The following is a 17,572-nucleotide window of genomic DNA, read 5'->3' on the forward strand; positions in this document are numbered from 1 at the left end:
TTATTATTATTATCTGGAAGCCCGTATGTAGGCCAGAATCACTCCGGCTCGCGATCCTGCAGTATTTGTAAGTTATAATCGGAAATAAATTTACAAACTTTTTGCTTGACTATTCTACTTATTGCAACAGCATTTTCGATACACATGCTGATTTCATGATACTATTTTTTCTTTTATTTTTTCTTTGTTATTTGTATTTATTATTTACTTAAGAAAAAATACTTCAGCAAAAGCAGTAAAGAAAAAAGAAAAGAAAAAACATCATTATAATGTTAATCATACTTTAGTGTCTTTTTATTAGTTTTTATTCCTGGTTTCACTAAAATATGACATTTTCAGCTATATTTAACTATTGTTGGTAACAGGCCAAAGACACAAACTGAAAATGACTCAAGTACCGTCGGTTTCCTGCTTGGTTCTTAAAGTTTTAAAAGTACTATACACGAAACTCTCAGCCCTTGAGAGCTTTTTTTAATTTTCTGCCGATTAAAAATAAAGACGCATACTCACACACACTCACACACACACACACACACACACACACACATCTATAAATAATATTTTAGTATATAAAAATGTTTGTATATGTGTGCGTATTTGTGTGTGTATCGATAAAACACTCAAGGACATGAAGACGGAAAGCCCCCGGCCCATCAGGAAATCTCTACAGAGATGCTTAAATGTTCAGAGAGCTGTTACTTCTGCTGGTAACGAAGGGCCTCTCCCTCAGAGTGAAAAGCAGACTGTATGATGCCTGTGTGAAAACAGCTATGCTACATGGCAGTGAAACATGGGCTTTGACAGTAGAGGACATATGTAAGCTTGAAAGAAATGAAACTAGCATGGTTTGCTGGATGTGCATGTACAACAGAGTGTAAGCATCTTGAGAGAAAAAAATGGGCATAAGAGGCATCAGATGTGGTGTGCAAGAGAGACGACTGCATTGGTATGGCCATGTGATGCATATGGACGTGGACAGCTGTGTAAAGAAGTGCCGATCTCTAACTGCAGAGGGAACCTGTGGTAGAGGTAGACCCTGGAAGACATGGGACAAGGTAGTGAAGCATGATCTCTGACCTTTGAGCCTCACAGTGGCAATGACTAGTAACTGAGACCTTTGGTGATAAGCCGTATTTGAGAAGACCCTGCAAGCCAAGTGAAATCGTAATCATAACCAATACTGGTGTCATATAACTGGCACCCGTGCTGGTAGCATGTAAAAAGCACCTTTCTAGCATTGGGCCTCATGAAAACAATGACAAATGATTGAAACCTTTGGTATTATGCCATGCTTGAGAAGAAAACTCATCAAGCCAAGCAAAATTTTAGTTGTGGAAGATACTGGCATCTGTACTGGTGGCACAGAAAAAACACCTTTTGAGCATTGGGCTTCATGGAGGCAATGTGACCAATGCCAGCGGCATGTAAAAAGCACCTTTTGAGCATTGAGCCTCATGGAGGTAATGAAAAATGACTGAGACTTTTGGCATTATGCCATGCTCAAGAAGAAGAGCCATCAAGCCAAGTGAAATTGTAGTTGTGGAAGATACCAGTGTCATGCTGGTGGTACTTAAAAGCACCCATTACACTCTTGGAGTGGTTGGCATTAAGAAGGACATCCAGCCATAGAAACCATGCCAAATCAGACCGAAGTCTGGTGTAGCCCCTCAGCTTGCCAGCCCTGGGCAAACCATTCAACCCATGCCAGCATGGACAATGGCTGTTAAATGATGATGATTTATATATATATATATAAAATCACTATTGTTATAACATCCACTTTTCCATGCTTGAATGGAACATAGATTTGTTGCAGCAGAACTTCTATGGCCAGATGCCCTTCCTGCTACCAACCTTCACCTGTTAAGGTAATATTTTTCTCATGGCTGAACATGTTTCCACAGAAGTTTGGAAACAAAGGACACCACTTGTAAGACTGTGACTTTTATTTACAACAACCTTGCCATGTTATGACACAAAGATTGCAGCACACACATATACATATATGATAGGCTTCTTTCAGTTTCCCTCTACAAAATCCACTCACAAGGCTTTGATCAGCCAAAGGTTGAATGCAGTGGGACTGAACCCAAAATCAAGTAGGAGCAAGTTCCTCAACCACACAGCCACACCTGCCCCTGGGATAAGAATAGAATAGAGAAAATTCAGAGAGCTTTCACCTCTTTTGGCAACCAGAGGTCTCTCTTTCTCTCTCTCTCCCTCCTCTCTCTCTCTCTCTCTCTCTCTCTCTCTCCAAGTGAAAGGATGATGCGTGAACAGCAATTCTACCTGGCAGTGAGATGTGAGCCCTGAATGCAGAGGACATGCAAAGGCTAGAGTGGAATACTCTGCTGGATATGCAATATAAATGTACATGTGTGTCAGAGTGCTAGTGTATTCAGAGAAAAGTTAGGCATAAGACGAATTAAATGCAGTGTGCAAGAGAGAAGACTGTGCTGGTTTGGTCTTTTGATATGCATGGATGTGGACAGCTGCTTAAGAAAGTGCCAATCACTTAAAGTAGATGGAACTAGTTGGAGAAGATACGGGATGAAGTACTGAAGATCAATCTCAGGACACTGCACCTTATGAAGGAGATGACAAAGGACCGAGATATCTAGTGCCCTGCTTTACTCAAGAAAGCCCACCCACCACAGCAGAATTGTTAATGCTCCCTTCCCAGGTGAAGAGGTTTTTGCCTTGCAAAATCTCTTGTGCCAGTTCACATAAAAAGCACCTGTGCTAGTCCATGTGAAAGGGACCTATGCCAGTCCACATAAAAGGCATGCATGATGGTGCCACATTAAAGCACCCAGCACACTCTGTAAAGTGATTGGCATTAGGAAGAACGTCCAGCTGTAGAAACCAAGAAAAATCAGAGCAGATCCTGGTACATCTCTCCAGCTTGCCAGCTCTGATGAGACCATCCAGCCCATGCCAACATGGATAATGGATGTGAAATGAAAAGAAAGAGACACACATATATATAGAGAGAGATGAGGTGCAGTAGTTATGTGAGGGCATTGAGGGTGATACCAGATAAGTGAAGTGTTAATGATGGAGAGCAACACAAAGCACAGAAAGCATACTACATTTCCCTGCTTACTCAATTACCTTCTCCCTCCACTCCAAACCATTTCTATCTTTCGTTATCTTCCCCACCCCACACCACCTACTGCCTCCACCAGTCACCTCCTCTCCCCTGTGTTGTTCTCTATCATTAATAGCTCACTTATCTGGTATCACCCTCAATACCCTCACATATCTACTGCAATCTCTGCACCCCAGCCTCTCCTACATTACTTTCTATCATTTGCCACAGTCACCTCTATCCTACCCATTTTCTCCATCCAAACCTCTATATCACCTCACTTGTTCTCAGCACACTCAATGTCCCTTGAGAGCATGTCCTGGCACATCTTCACCACCGTTTCTCTCACTATTGCTCTCTTTGTTTTACTCTCTGATTCACCTAAGGGGTATCTATGTATCTACTCAGCAGCAAGGCACCTGTCCTTGCCCCTCTATACCTTTAATCTTTCATCACACTACACACGTTCCTTCCAAGCACTGCTGTAAACTGTGGAAGTGAGCTTGGACATTAAAACTTAGATGCCCAAACACAAACCTGGAATTACATATAATACTGCTACTGGATAGCACAGGGTAAATTGGAAGGTGGATGAGCTTTATAGTGTACTCTACTATGTTCCTAACAGAATATATCATAAATTCAATATGTGACTGCATGTGTACTGTTGGCAATTTTCTTTCTCCGTCTTCCCTTCCTTGGACCTTTCTTTTTTCTATGTTTCTGACGAAGAGCTCTGCTCGAAACGTTAAATCCTCCTTCTTTCTTTCCTTTCCTGGGCGTCCAATAACACTATACTTGTCCCACGTTCTTGCGTTTTCTCATTGTTCATGTTTGGATTAACTATATATATATATGCATGTGTGTATATGTAACTATATATATATATATATATACACCCATATATACATATATATATATATGTGTGTGTGTGTGTGTTTTTGTGTGTGTTTGAGTATGTGTTTGTAACTGTTTGTTCATAAAAATATTATTTATGTAGTAGATGGATGGATGGATTGATTGATGGGTGGGTGGGTAGGTAGATGTGAGTGAAGTCATGAGGTTTAGTGGTTAGAGGGTTGCATTCACAATCACAAGATAGTGATTTCAATTCCCAGAAAGGGCAGTGCATTGTGTTCTTGAGCAGGACACTTTATTTTATGTTGCTCTACAGTCACTTCGCCATCTGACATGTGACACACTGTGCACCTGTACAGGCAATATCGATGTGATGGAAGGAACAAGCTAATGTACAGCACAGATATTTGATCGCGATTAACAAATCACCTGTGTAGATTGTTCAGTAAGAAATTGTGGAGCATTCATCAGTCAATTATGACAGAAGGGTCTACCATATGTCTATGTATCATAATGTAAGAATTATTTATGTATATTATGAATATATTCTACATAGTGCAAGCATGGATCTAATATATAAATCAACTAGCAGTATCGCCCGGCGTTGCTCGGGTTTGTAAGGGAAATAACTATATAAGCATTTTTAGAGAGTTACTTCCCTTATAGATGCCAATTCGGGCTTTCTTAGCCATTTCTGTTTTGGTGTCTTCAAGCCATGAAGTCGTTGTTCTAAAAGAACGCTGGTCTCCTTGACAACGCTTTACGACGTTGATTTCCTTACACTCCCTTCCCCACAGCTTCACGAGGGAGGGAAGAAGGGGGAGAAGCAAACAGGTGCAGGTGTGACCATGGACGCCAACTCCGCCGCCATCGACACACGAAAACTTATGCATTAAAATGGAATAAAAAATGATGTTAAATTATTTTTAAAATCGTAGACTCATCGTAGACGCGCGCTAATACTCAGACGGGCTCGATATGAATCACGACTATAAGATACCCGAATTTGGTTAAACTGCACCGCAAAATGTGGGAGTAGTTAGGAATCTAAATCGAAGGGGACAGACACTCACACAACTACAGTTTTATATATATAGATATGTTGGGTAGAACAAATAGATATGTTTGTTATATCAAAACTGACTATCAATACTTTACATATATATATATATATATATTATATATATATATATATATATAATATATTAAATTAGGCAAATCAAACAATGAAAAACATAAGCCAATACATAAAATTAATTAATTTATATTATTTTAAATATATATCAAAAGTATTAAAAGTTTAATAAAAGATAATCTGGGTGAGTCAAGTCTGGGGAACATGAAGTTCAATTGACATTGCCATAGTAGGAGATTATTCTCTCTCTAAAGCACTGCCATAGCAACTGTATTGTTTCTCTTGTGGTATGAGCAGTTGCCCCATCTTGCTAGAACCAAGTGTGAGGTCTACTTTGAATGGCCTTCACAAATACAGTTGCTATGGCAGTGCTTTAGAGAGAGAATAATCTCCCACTATGGCAATGTCAATTGAACTTCATGTTCCCCAGACGTGACTCGCCCAGATTTTCTCTTGTGGGAATACTTGAGAGAGAGGGCTTACATCAACAAACTGGATACCCTGATGCAACTGAAGGAGAACATCAATAGAGAAATTAGAGAAGCGGGGTCCGAAACTCTTGAGGGTGTTATGGTGCATGTTTCGGAAAGAGCACAGGCGTGTGAAGCCGAAAATGGCTGCCATTTAAGTGATTTTTTTTGAATGTGATGTAGTGGTGTTGCAAAATTTGACATGTGCATATCAATTTCCATTATGCCCTTTATATTGTATCAAAATTTCATGCATTTATTTACAAAGTTAAGGAAGTTATTAAAAATTGAAACCCATCAGTGACTTTTGGGACACCTAGTATATAGACACACTGATACACACATGCATATATACATACATACATTCCAATGATAATGTGCCTGTTTGCTTGTGTACACTCATGCTAATGTGTGTGTGTGCGTGCACGCGCTTGTGTGTGTTTTCATGCCAATGTGTGTTTGAACGCATGCATTTATACTTACACACACACACACACACACACATACATACACACATACACACACACATGCATACATACATACATACATACATACATACATACATACATACATACATACATATGTGTGTGAGTGTGTGTGTGAACAAACACATACATAGTTAATTTAGAAAAATATGACTTCCTATTATACATAGTGCAAGCATATATATATTTATATCTGATATAGAAATCAATACGTCAGGTAGAGTGGATAGATATATTTATTGTTTAACAGTTTACAAGTGTTTGTATAGAGAATATATGATATAGTATTCTGTAAAAGAAATATTTCAAATAACACTGTAATTGTATGCGTACGTGTGTATGAATACCTCTCTTAGTGTATGTGTGTATATATATATATATTTCAATGCTGTTATACAAAACACACACACACATCATACACATGCTCACACACACACACACACACACAGAGTTTCTCATATTTCGTTTTTTTTTTTGAAAGTATCATCATCACTTTCCATATTTGCATGGTGTTAGTCAGGTTTCACAGTTACATTGAGTTCGCTATAACCAATTTATTTTCTCCGCCCTAGACGGAAGAAATTCAACCCTGGTGGAACCTAATGCAAGAACTGAAAAAGTTGGATCTAAACACTGTATAACATTTCCAGTTAAAAAAACCCAATCATTTTGACCATCACTTGCCCTTCGTTTAACAAAATATACTAACTTATAAATTATACACACTAAACTTACCAGAACAGTCATAAACTTAGATAAATAAAACTATGTGATTGATAGACTGGTAACAGCTTTCATTCTTTCTTAAATTTCTGTTTCCTATTTATTATATGGATAAGATGATAAATTTTGAATGATGATATAATAAGCTATTTGAACATTAGCATTTATACTTAAGTCGATGTGGCTCTTACTTCTTATATTTGGACCAATCAAAATTCGCCACATATGAGTTTAAAATAAAATGAATGTATGGTAGATCTTATGTATAAATTTTATAACAAAACAGTTAGAAAATGAGAAATTATTTTGACTGAGTAGTTTTTGCTCTCTATATTGTGCAGAACCATGGAAGTATTTTTTTTTTCATGTGTGAAAATCAATTTTACTGCTGTAGGAATTCAAGATTTAATAGAAGAAATTATTTCACGTGATTATATGCAATGCTATACTGTCTCAGTAACTAATCTACAATTTTTAAAACTTGTCAATGACGTTGCTATGAATTAAATTAATTTTATGATTTTCTAAAGCTAAAGAAGAACAAGAAAAGTTTAAAAATTGTAACCTAAATGAATTATCAAAAACAAGATAATTGATAGCAGAGCCAATAGGAAACTAATCTATCGGTTATGTGTTTGGCAATGGTATGCTCTGTTTTCAGGATTGTCATGTCCTAAGTAGAAACACTTAACATGCACTACTAGAATTTTACTATTTAATTTTTTTAATTATATTTCATTTAACCAGAGAGGCAAGAGCTGTACCCATGAAACGTTATTAAAAAAAATCTTTCTACGTCTTTGATACTATCATAAACGCTTGCACCAGAGTGGACTTTACTAAGTACATCTAAGGCTATAGATGAAGTCAACCGTCCAAAACCTCAGAATATAAAAGCATGGTGGGTAAGCAATAGCAATACTTAGTAATTAATGAATTGTCTTGCGGTGATCAGTTCAATTCCTCCCAAAGGAAAAGCTACTCATTATAAATTGGTATTCCTGAAAGGTAACACAGTGTTTCTGCTTCTGCAATTTCAGCCACCCTAGGCTACACCATCTTAAAAGAAGGTCACTCAATTGATAGACAGTAACATAGTACAACCACTGACTCACAGATGTGACCTTTATTGTAATAGCTACATCTATTATGACTTCAAGGGCTCTGATCTTCTGAATCAGGAAGTTTCTCCTCCCTTTATACCCAACGTCTCACCACCTAGATCCTATATGAGACACTTTGCCCAGAATTTCAACCTTCAGTAATTTTCTCACCATGCACTTATTTCTGGTATGCAATGAACCATAGATGTTTAAGCTGGACACCATAGATCCAATCATTCTGGAAGAGCCTGTTAAAGTCCCCAAGTATTGCCACTCTGTATTTCTTTTATATTAAAAATAGAAACCAGGAATAAACACTTATTCTATAGGTTAGTGGCCTCAACCTGTTTAATATCCAGGCCAGATCCAAAACCAGGATATTTTAGGGGTCTGCACTGCAAAAAATCAAACATCAGTCAATTGAAGAAAATTTTATATTTATAGAGGGAAGGCTGTTGAAGGCTGCTTGAGGGCTGCATAAGGCCCTGAAAGCCATGGTTGAAAATAATTGTGATAAATTGTTGCAATTAAGAAAAGGATTGAACTAGAAAAATAATTTAACTCATATTTTTGCTTTGTATTGTAGTACATCTTATTTATATATAAATATGTGTGTGTGTTAGGGCAGTAGCAAAAAACAGAAAACTAGTAGAGCTGTCAAATTGAAAAATCTAGAACTACAATTCTTAATCTCAATTATGTAGCTTATTTTCTTTCTCACACACACACACGCTCTCTCTCTCTCTCTCTCTCTCTCTCTCTCTCTCTCTCTCTCTCTCTCTCTCTCTCTCTCTCTTTCTCTCATTCTCTCTTTATTTTATTCTAGTTAATACTCTTACTTGTAACCCCGCCCCAAGCAGACCTAAACAGGTTTTCAAATGCTTTTAGCTGTCACTAGAATTTTCACATACCCTCACACACACACACATACACACACACACACACACACACACACACACACACACACACACGCACATGCACACTACACACTGAAACATATGTGTGTGTATGCATCTAGCTAGATAAATAGACTAATATGGATATATAGTTATGTACACATTCACTCACAAATAGCTCACCAAACCGCACCTTCCAACAGGTAACAAGAGCTGGAAGAAATATATAAAGCTTTATTTTGCCAATACTTAATCTATTTTGCCAATCCTCCATACTTAATATAATTGTTTCTAATTTAGGCACAAGGCTAGCAAAATAATTTTGATTACAGTTCTTGACTGGTACTTTACCTTATTGACACAGGAGGGATGAAAGGCAAAGTGAACCTCAGAAGGATCTGAACTCATATAATAATAATAATAATAATAATAATAATAATAATAATAATAATAATAATCATAAGGTTTCATATTGGCAGCACAAGATCAAAGCTTGCTTACCAAAAACTACCAGTCAAAACGGTTCTGACCCTAAGTGCAGATTCTGCAATCAATTTGATGAAACAATAGACCACCTCGTCTTGGGATGACTTGTGCTGATACCAAACGAATACAAAAATTGCCATGATGGGGTAAACAATATTTACATTGGAAAATATGTAAACACTACAAAATCAGCACTCCTGCTTACTGATATAAACATAATCCTGAGCCAGTTGTTGAAGGTAAAAATGTCACTATCCTCTGGGATTTTCCAGTCAACACCAACAGAATGATCCAGACTAATTGACCAGACATAGTCATTAGAATACTTGTAGACTTATAGATGTAAATGCTCCCATTGATAAAAATATATTTGTAAAGGAATTTGACAAATTAAGTAAATATAAGGACCTGGAAATTGAAATACAAAAGATATGGCATCTTAAAGCAAGAACTGTTTCTGTTATTGTGGGTGCTCTTGGTATGATAAGAAAGGAATGTCAGAAACATCTTGATAATATCCCAGGAGAACCATTTCTCAGAGAAATCCAAAAGATTGTGCTGACAAGTTCTGCCCACATCCTTAGAAAAATCCTATCAATTTAAATATATGTGTTGTATTACATGAAGATATTTACCTACTACCCCTGCCACTTCCCTTCCCCAAGCTTTCAGTCATTCTGTTACATCTCTTATCTAATTCAGAGTAATAAATGCATGTCAGGGTTCCAGCTATAGGTTAATTAACATGTTATGGAAGAAATTCCAAGCTCAAACCCTTATTACTTTTTCAGTACCTTATAAAAGGAAAAGAGCAAAGGAGTCAACCTTGATATCAAATCAAAGAAAGTAGCCCTTCAAGTAGTCTGGTGCCCTTTTTGACAACTCCAGGGTAGTTGCAGCTCTCTAGCCCTGTAAGGCAATTTGTAATGAAGAAAGCCACTCCAATGTAAATCTTACAGCTTGCTGGTCATGGCAGTTATCTTAAGCCTGCTGAGTCGCTGTTAATTTGTCAAGTCTAAAGAACAGGATTGGATTGTGAGGAGTGACTCCCTACTAAGCACTGACAGGAGAAAAACCCTGCATCCTCAAGGATCATTTTAGCCTATTAAGGGCATACTGCTCTTCATCGTGATCTTTGGGCATGAAGAAACTGCCATCAATATAAAGGTAGAGTGTCTAGTTTAGATGATTGTCTGAGAGAGAATAGGATAAGGGAGAGAGAAAGAATAGGAAGAGAAAGAGAGAGACAGAGAGAGAGAATGGTAAGAACAGAGAATTTATTATTATTTAAAGTTTTGTTTTGAATTTTTAAAATGCCTGTTTTGAGTTGAAATGCACAAAAAAATTCCAGCCAGGTTTTGACAAAAATCTGTTATGGCATTCATCTAATCTGTGATTATAAAGAGTTTTTTTTTTCTGTTTATCATCATTATTATTATTATTATGGTGCTGAGTTGGCAGAACCATATGTGTGTTGGACAAAATGCTTTGCAACATTTCTTTTGCCTCTTTACGTTCTTTGTTTAAATTCTTCTGAGACTGACTTTGCCTTTTATCTTTCAGGGTTGATCAAATAAGTACCAATTGAGCACTGGTGTCAATTTAATTGACTAGTCTCTCCTTAAAAATTTCAGATCTTGCCTATAGTGGAAAAGATAATTATTCCCCTCCCTCAAAATAGCTGGCCTTGTGCCAAAAGGTTAAATCATTATTATTATTATTTTTTAAAATTTATTTTTATTTTATTTTTTTGACATTTGATAGTTTCAGGCAAATTTCTATTGCATCACCTGCTACACCTCTATGTCACTGAGGTATGTGCAGCATTGCGTGTTCTTTTTTGTTGTTGGAGGAATGCAAGCTCTTCCTGGTATGGTATTCCATCTATTTGTTTTGCTATGGTGTTTGGTTGAAGCCTTTTGTTGTGTTAGTGTTTGTATTGTGTGTTGCATGTTTAATGTGAGTTGTGTTCTCTTGTTGGGTGTCCAGTTTTTAGATTACATGCTGTGGGAGTGATTTAATTTATTGGATATTTACTGTATAGAGTATGTATAGAGTAATATTTATTGGATATTTATTGTAAATGTGTATGTATGTATGTGTGTGTGTGTGTGTTTGTCCCATCACCACCACCATTGCTTGACAATCGTTGTTAGTGCATTTGCGTCCCTGTAATTTAGCTGTTCAGCAGAAGAGGCTGATAGAATAAGCACCAGGCTTACAGAGAATAAGTCTAGGTGGTACTCCAGCATGGCCACTGTCAAATGACCGAAACAAGTAAAAGAATACCAGAAAAAAGTTCCATACCACTAAACCAAAGAGGTTCTTTGAATATGTACAATGTCTTTTAAGATTAACTAGTAATTTAACTGAGATATTTTGGTTGGATTATATAGTCATCAGTGTTACATTACTTTCTACATTCTGTAGCTGTCACAATATACTTTTCTAGGCCTGAAATTTTTGTTGGGAGGTGGGGCCAGTTGATTAGATCGACCCCAGTACACAACTGATACTTAATTTATCGACCCTGAAAGGACGAAAAGCAAAGTTGATCTCGGCAGAATTTGAACTCAGAACATAAAGACAGACGGTCATAATATATAAACATTTTTCTCATGGAACCAGTACACTGTTTACAGATGCTTACATTTTTTGCTTTCCCTGAATTTTACAGCTAATTATTATTATTATTGTTATTATTAAGGTGATGAGCTGACAGAATCATTAGCATGTCAGACAAAATGTTTAGTGGCATTTCTTCCACCAATAAGTTCTGAGTTCAAATGTTGTCAAGATTGACTTTACCTTCCACCCTTTCAGGGCTGATGAAGTAAGTACTAGTTAAACACTGGGGTCAATGTGATCGACTTGTCCCCTCCCCACAAAACTTCAAGGCTTGTGCCTATAGAAGAAATGATCATTAATCCTTCAACTCATTCAGCCAAGAGAATTAGAACAGAGAAAACACAAGAATTCATATAAACAGCCTGTCTTGAATTCTTCTATTAGAATCTGGAAAACTGTAATAAACAGGAGCAGATTAAGAAGCAAACTCCCAAAGGAAGGTTACACAGATGCTGCAAGGTACAGTCCAGAAGTTTCAAGACTTTTGTAGAAGAGGCAATTATAACTGCCCTAGATAATTGTATTTTTTGTATATCATTAATATAGATCTAATAAGCTAACCTATCAACATTTTTTAAATTACAAATTGAAGGAGGTGATTATAACAGCACTTTGAACACACCTGACTAAACATTGTTTGTTATGGATAACTAGTTTGCAGAATGCAGTCAGGATGTGAAGAAAATTTGAAGATTGCTATGCTGTAACGTTTTGTATTAAACATGACAAAAACGCTACAGAAACCTATGAAATGCTACCAGTTGAAAGCTCTGCATACCAGAAGCCAGCAAGTGTATGGAGGTCATCAGGAGATAATGCATGCTGTTTTGGGGCCTGCCTCTCAACAGCACCATTGTGCACTGACACAAGGCCCTGCTTGCTAGATCAACTGGTTATCAAATATAGCTCAATATTCTTCTAGCTATCGCTCATCGTCTCTTTTTAACCAGATCCAGTGGCTAGCCTTTTCCACTGTAGTTTGTATATCATTCATGGTGGTATTTACTTTAGGATGAGTTAGGCCTAACAATAACAACAGTTGCCTCACACTATGTCCAACAAAGCATCTACATCTAACTTCAATTGGAAAATACTCTGCTTTCCAGCCTGCATCTTCACATTCTTCAAGGTCAATCTTTCAAGCCTGAGTGACGTCCATGTTATCTTCATGAGGAACTGTTAACTCAACTAGATTCACTACTTTCTTTTTCTTTCACACCACATTATAATATCCAGTTTTTCCATAACTGATTAGCTATACTGTAATTCTCTCCTACCTTCATGATTTTGGTTGTTTATAGTTTAATGCCTTTGTATTTGTTTCTTTCTAAAGCAGGAGAATCAGACTTATTTTCTATTGGGGGCAGAATTAAAGCACAAACAGAATTTTCTGGGATGGATAAGGACAATTATTCATAATGTATACCAAAGTAACTGGCTAAAGAGATCACTATATATTGTAACAACTTTATATTAATAAGGAAATGAATATGAGAAAAGAATACATTAGCTTAGAACTGCTGTAGTTGATTATCAAGAAGTGTATAATGCATTGACCATATTTTGTCATAGACAAAATCTCCATATCATCTAAACTAGTTCTTTTTCTGATTAGGTATACTGTAATTCTCTCCTACCTTCATGACTTTGGTTGTTTATAGTTTAATGCCTTTGTATTTGTATTAAGGTAAGAGTCCTTAGAGTGAGAGCATAGATAGATATTGCCCAAATGAAAGCATGCAGTTATTGAAAAGACCAGTGCTTGATAGAAAGCTTGCGCTGTTTCAGCAGTAAAGCTTTGCCATATTGTACATATAAACAGAATTCATTCAGATAAATGTGCAAATTTGAAAAGAGAAATTTCATTTGGCTTAGTGTAAAGGGGAAAAAGGCCACAACTTTTAGTTTATGGATTTATAAACCTTCTTTTATAATGGCAGAGATAACAAAAGATGCCTCAAGGTGCACTGAAATGACTAATTTGAAATGGTGTTGATTTCAATGAAACAGTGAATTTGAATTTTTTATTGAGCAGGGGACCAGATTGAAATGGGCTGTATGTTTGATACTCCTATTCTAAAGTATCTCCTTTACCCAGATAGCAGTTCATAGTAATACTGCTATACCAGTCACTGGGAATACCACCTGCTACATAAATGAATATGCAATGAACTATGTCCTACTTAGCCAGCTATTTTAAGCATCTTGAGACTGTTTCAGACTATTATTAGAAATAAAACCTCACACCTAATTATAAATAACCTGGATGTTGTACTCTGTCGCCTATTTTAAGCATTTTGAGATTATCCCTGCTTTCTTATCCTTAATGGTCTTTTCTATCATCTGGCAGTCAATTTCAATAGTGATTCCCTCTACTGGATCCACTTGGGATAATCCCATTTTTATACACATCCCTCTCTCTCTTTCGGAGAGGCACAAGCACCTACACACACGGCAGTAACTTCCGCCAGCCAAATTCAATCACAAAGCTTCGGTCGGCCCGGGGCTATAGCAGAAGACACTTGCCCAAAGTGCCACGCGATGGGACTGAACCCGAAACCATGTAGCTAGGAAGCAAGCTCCCTAACCACACAGCCATGCCTGCGCCTACACATATTTTTCTTATTCAGCAACTGATTGAAGTATTGCTTGTATGCCTCTATTTTTCTTAGCTTCTGTGTGAGTATATTAATATCATTGTGTGCAATGTTTGTCAGTCTTGATAGACACTGACACATTGCCTTGCAATCTGGATCATATCATTGCGCAGAACATCAACAAACCTCACTTGATATTAGCTGCTCCCCCGCTTCCCATGTTTCTATGGCTCTCTCTTTTTTACTATTTAACTACCATGTCACTTCCCTGTTGGCTGGTTATGGGAACTTATTTTGTCTGTAAACCTGGTCTGGAGACTGAACAAATGTCCGTCACCTCTCTCTTCCTCCTTGTCAAAACATTGCAGTGTCTTGAAAGTTAACTATGATAGATTGAACATTTAGTTTCTATAGCTGTCCAGTACCTTGGACAAGGGTCTTCTGCTTTACCTCTGGGATGACCAAAATCTTGTGAGTAGATGGAAATCCACTCACAAAAAAAGTCCATCTTAAATACGAGGGGTGTTCAATAAGTAATGCCCCTGACCCACTTGCAGTTGTTTGATCTAGCTGAAATTTTGCATGTGCACTTATTTATACCTCTATAGATTAAGTGGCGAATTACAGCTCTGAACTAATTGTGGTTTCTGATTTACAGGTGTTTGAACTGAGTCAAGTGTGAAATGGAGCCTGTTGAGTGTCGAGCAGTGATCTGGTTTTTGTATTTGAAAGGACACACATCACGGGAGACTTTTGATGAAATGAAAGTAACTTATGGTGATGATGCCCCACCATATGACCTTGTAAAACGCTGGCATTGTGAATTCAAACATAGTCGGAACTCTGTAGAAACAGCTCCCAGATCTGGTCGCCCCTTCTGCCGTTTATGAGACGTCTGTCCGTCAAGTTGAGGCTGCCATTTTGGAAGGTCAATGCATAACTATTCGCCAAATAGCCCATAAGGTCAAGATTAGTACCGGGTCTGTGGAAACTATCATTCATGACCATTTGCATATGCAAAAGGTGTCTGCCAGATGGATTTCCAGAAGCAAGAACGCGTTGAGTGCTCGAGGATGAATTTGGAGATGTGCCAAGAAGATGAGTCAAAATTTTTCAAAAGACTGATCACACAGGATAAAACCTGGGTCCATCACTATGATCCATAGACCAAAGCCCAGTCAATGCAGTGAAAGCACCGTGACTCACCTCCTCCAAAGAAGGCAAGGGTGCAGCCCTCTGCTGACAAGGTTATGCTCACAGTAGTGAAGACAGATTTCCTGGCAAAGGGTACCACAATTACAGGAGCCTATTATGCTTCACTTCTGAGGAAATTAAGAGAAGCTATCAAAATCAAGAGGCGGGGCAAGATCAGCAAAGGCATCCTCCTCCTGCAGGACAACGCTCCGGTCCACAACTCGCGTGTCGCCAGATCAGAAGCACAGGCATGCAGCTATGAACTCCTCCTCTTGCACCCTCTGATTTTCACCTCTTCCCAGCCATGAAGTTGATTTTGAAAGGAAAGCGTTTCCCAGATGATGCAGCCTTGATTTCTGAAGTCACGTCATGGTTGGAGGACCAAGCTGGGGTCTTCTACAAAAACGGTCTCCAGAGCTGTATCAAACGATGGGAGAAATGCATAACTCTGGGTAGTTCCTATGTAGGAAAAGACTAATAACTGTGCCAAGTGTCGTTGCTCTACTGCTATGGGAAGTGGGTCAGGGGTATTACTTATTGAACGCCCCTCGTATGTTTGTCTCTTTGTCTTCTCCCTGTTGTCAAACATCATCACTATACAAATAGTGTCATTAGAATGCTATCGTCTGTGAAAATATGTCCAGCCACTATGCTATTCATGTTTGAAGAATTAGAAGGAACAGGAAGGGCAAATGGCCTTAGAAATTTCGTTGGCTCTATGCAAGCTTGGGGAAGTAGACAACAATGACAATGATGATTATCTGCCTTCTTCAAGTTATCTCTAAGTTCACTAGGGGGAAATTTTAGTATTTATAAATTGCTGTTATCATGCTTTCTTGTAAATATGATGTCTACCTAGCTAGCAGGTTTCCGAGTGTTAGCTGTAGTAGTTAGTTTGTTTTCTGAAATATATGTTTAAAATTTTTAAGTTAGTTGCATCACAGAAGTTGAAGAGACTTGATCCCTCTTTATTACAATATCTTACATGTCATCGTGATAACATCCAACATATCTAATTAAATTAGCAGCCTTTATAATGAGGTCACTATTGTCGCTTTAGAAGTAGTCTAAATTTTTCGCTCATTTGTCAGTCCTGATTGCAGTGCTTTTGCAAAGGATATTATTGTTACCATGTTGCTTATGATGTCAAGACTTAATTATTACACCATAATCTACTCCAACCAAGCAAAAGAATTTGCAGTTCTGGAGTCAAACCAAAGCTAAACATCATCACTCACTTTGTACACAACACACAGCTGCTCACTCCTATCATCTCCACAATCTACTTCCATCATGCTAGGTTTAATGGTGACAACCTTTAAGTACTGCATCTCAAGGGAAGAGAATTGCTGGGATTGCTTGATGATGATTGAGGTTGAGTGCTCACACATGGTTGTCCCGTTATCAAGCACAACATTAACAATAATAGTAGATAGTTAACATTTTCACTAAATTTCATATTTTTGGATATAAGTTGGTAAGATTTTTACAACTGGATATCCTTCCAATCAACAACTACTTTACCAATGAATTAAATGCATTTTGGTGTGATACCAGCAAAAGAGAGGATAATTGCACCTGTATACAGGAACTTTTATTCAGTTACTGATCTCATAAATGGGTTGCTGAGTTCACACCTTTTCTGTATGACATGGGGGTAAAAGTAAAACAAAAAAACTCCTTTTTGCCAGTTTCTGGATTTGTTTGGAGTGTCTAACTATATAGACACACCACCATCACTATCTGTCAATGATATTGCTTACAGTGGTAAGATTGCATTAAGTAGTCTAAAACTGTATCCACAGCATAAGTACCATCATCATTTTACAATTACTTCTCTGTGCGGGCATGGGTTGGGTGGGTCAAACGTCTTGCTCATATGTTCATTTTGGCATATCTGCAGCTG

Source organism: Octopus sinensis, linkage group LG1 (assembly GCF_006345805.1).
Source record: "Octopus sinensis linkage group LG1, ASM634580v1, whole genome shotgun sequence".
Classification (NCBI taxonomy): domain Eukaryota; kingdom Metazoa; phylum Mollusca; class Cephalopoda; order Octopoda; family Octopodidae; genus Octopus; species Octopus sinensis.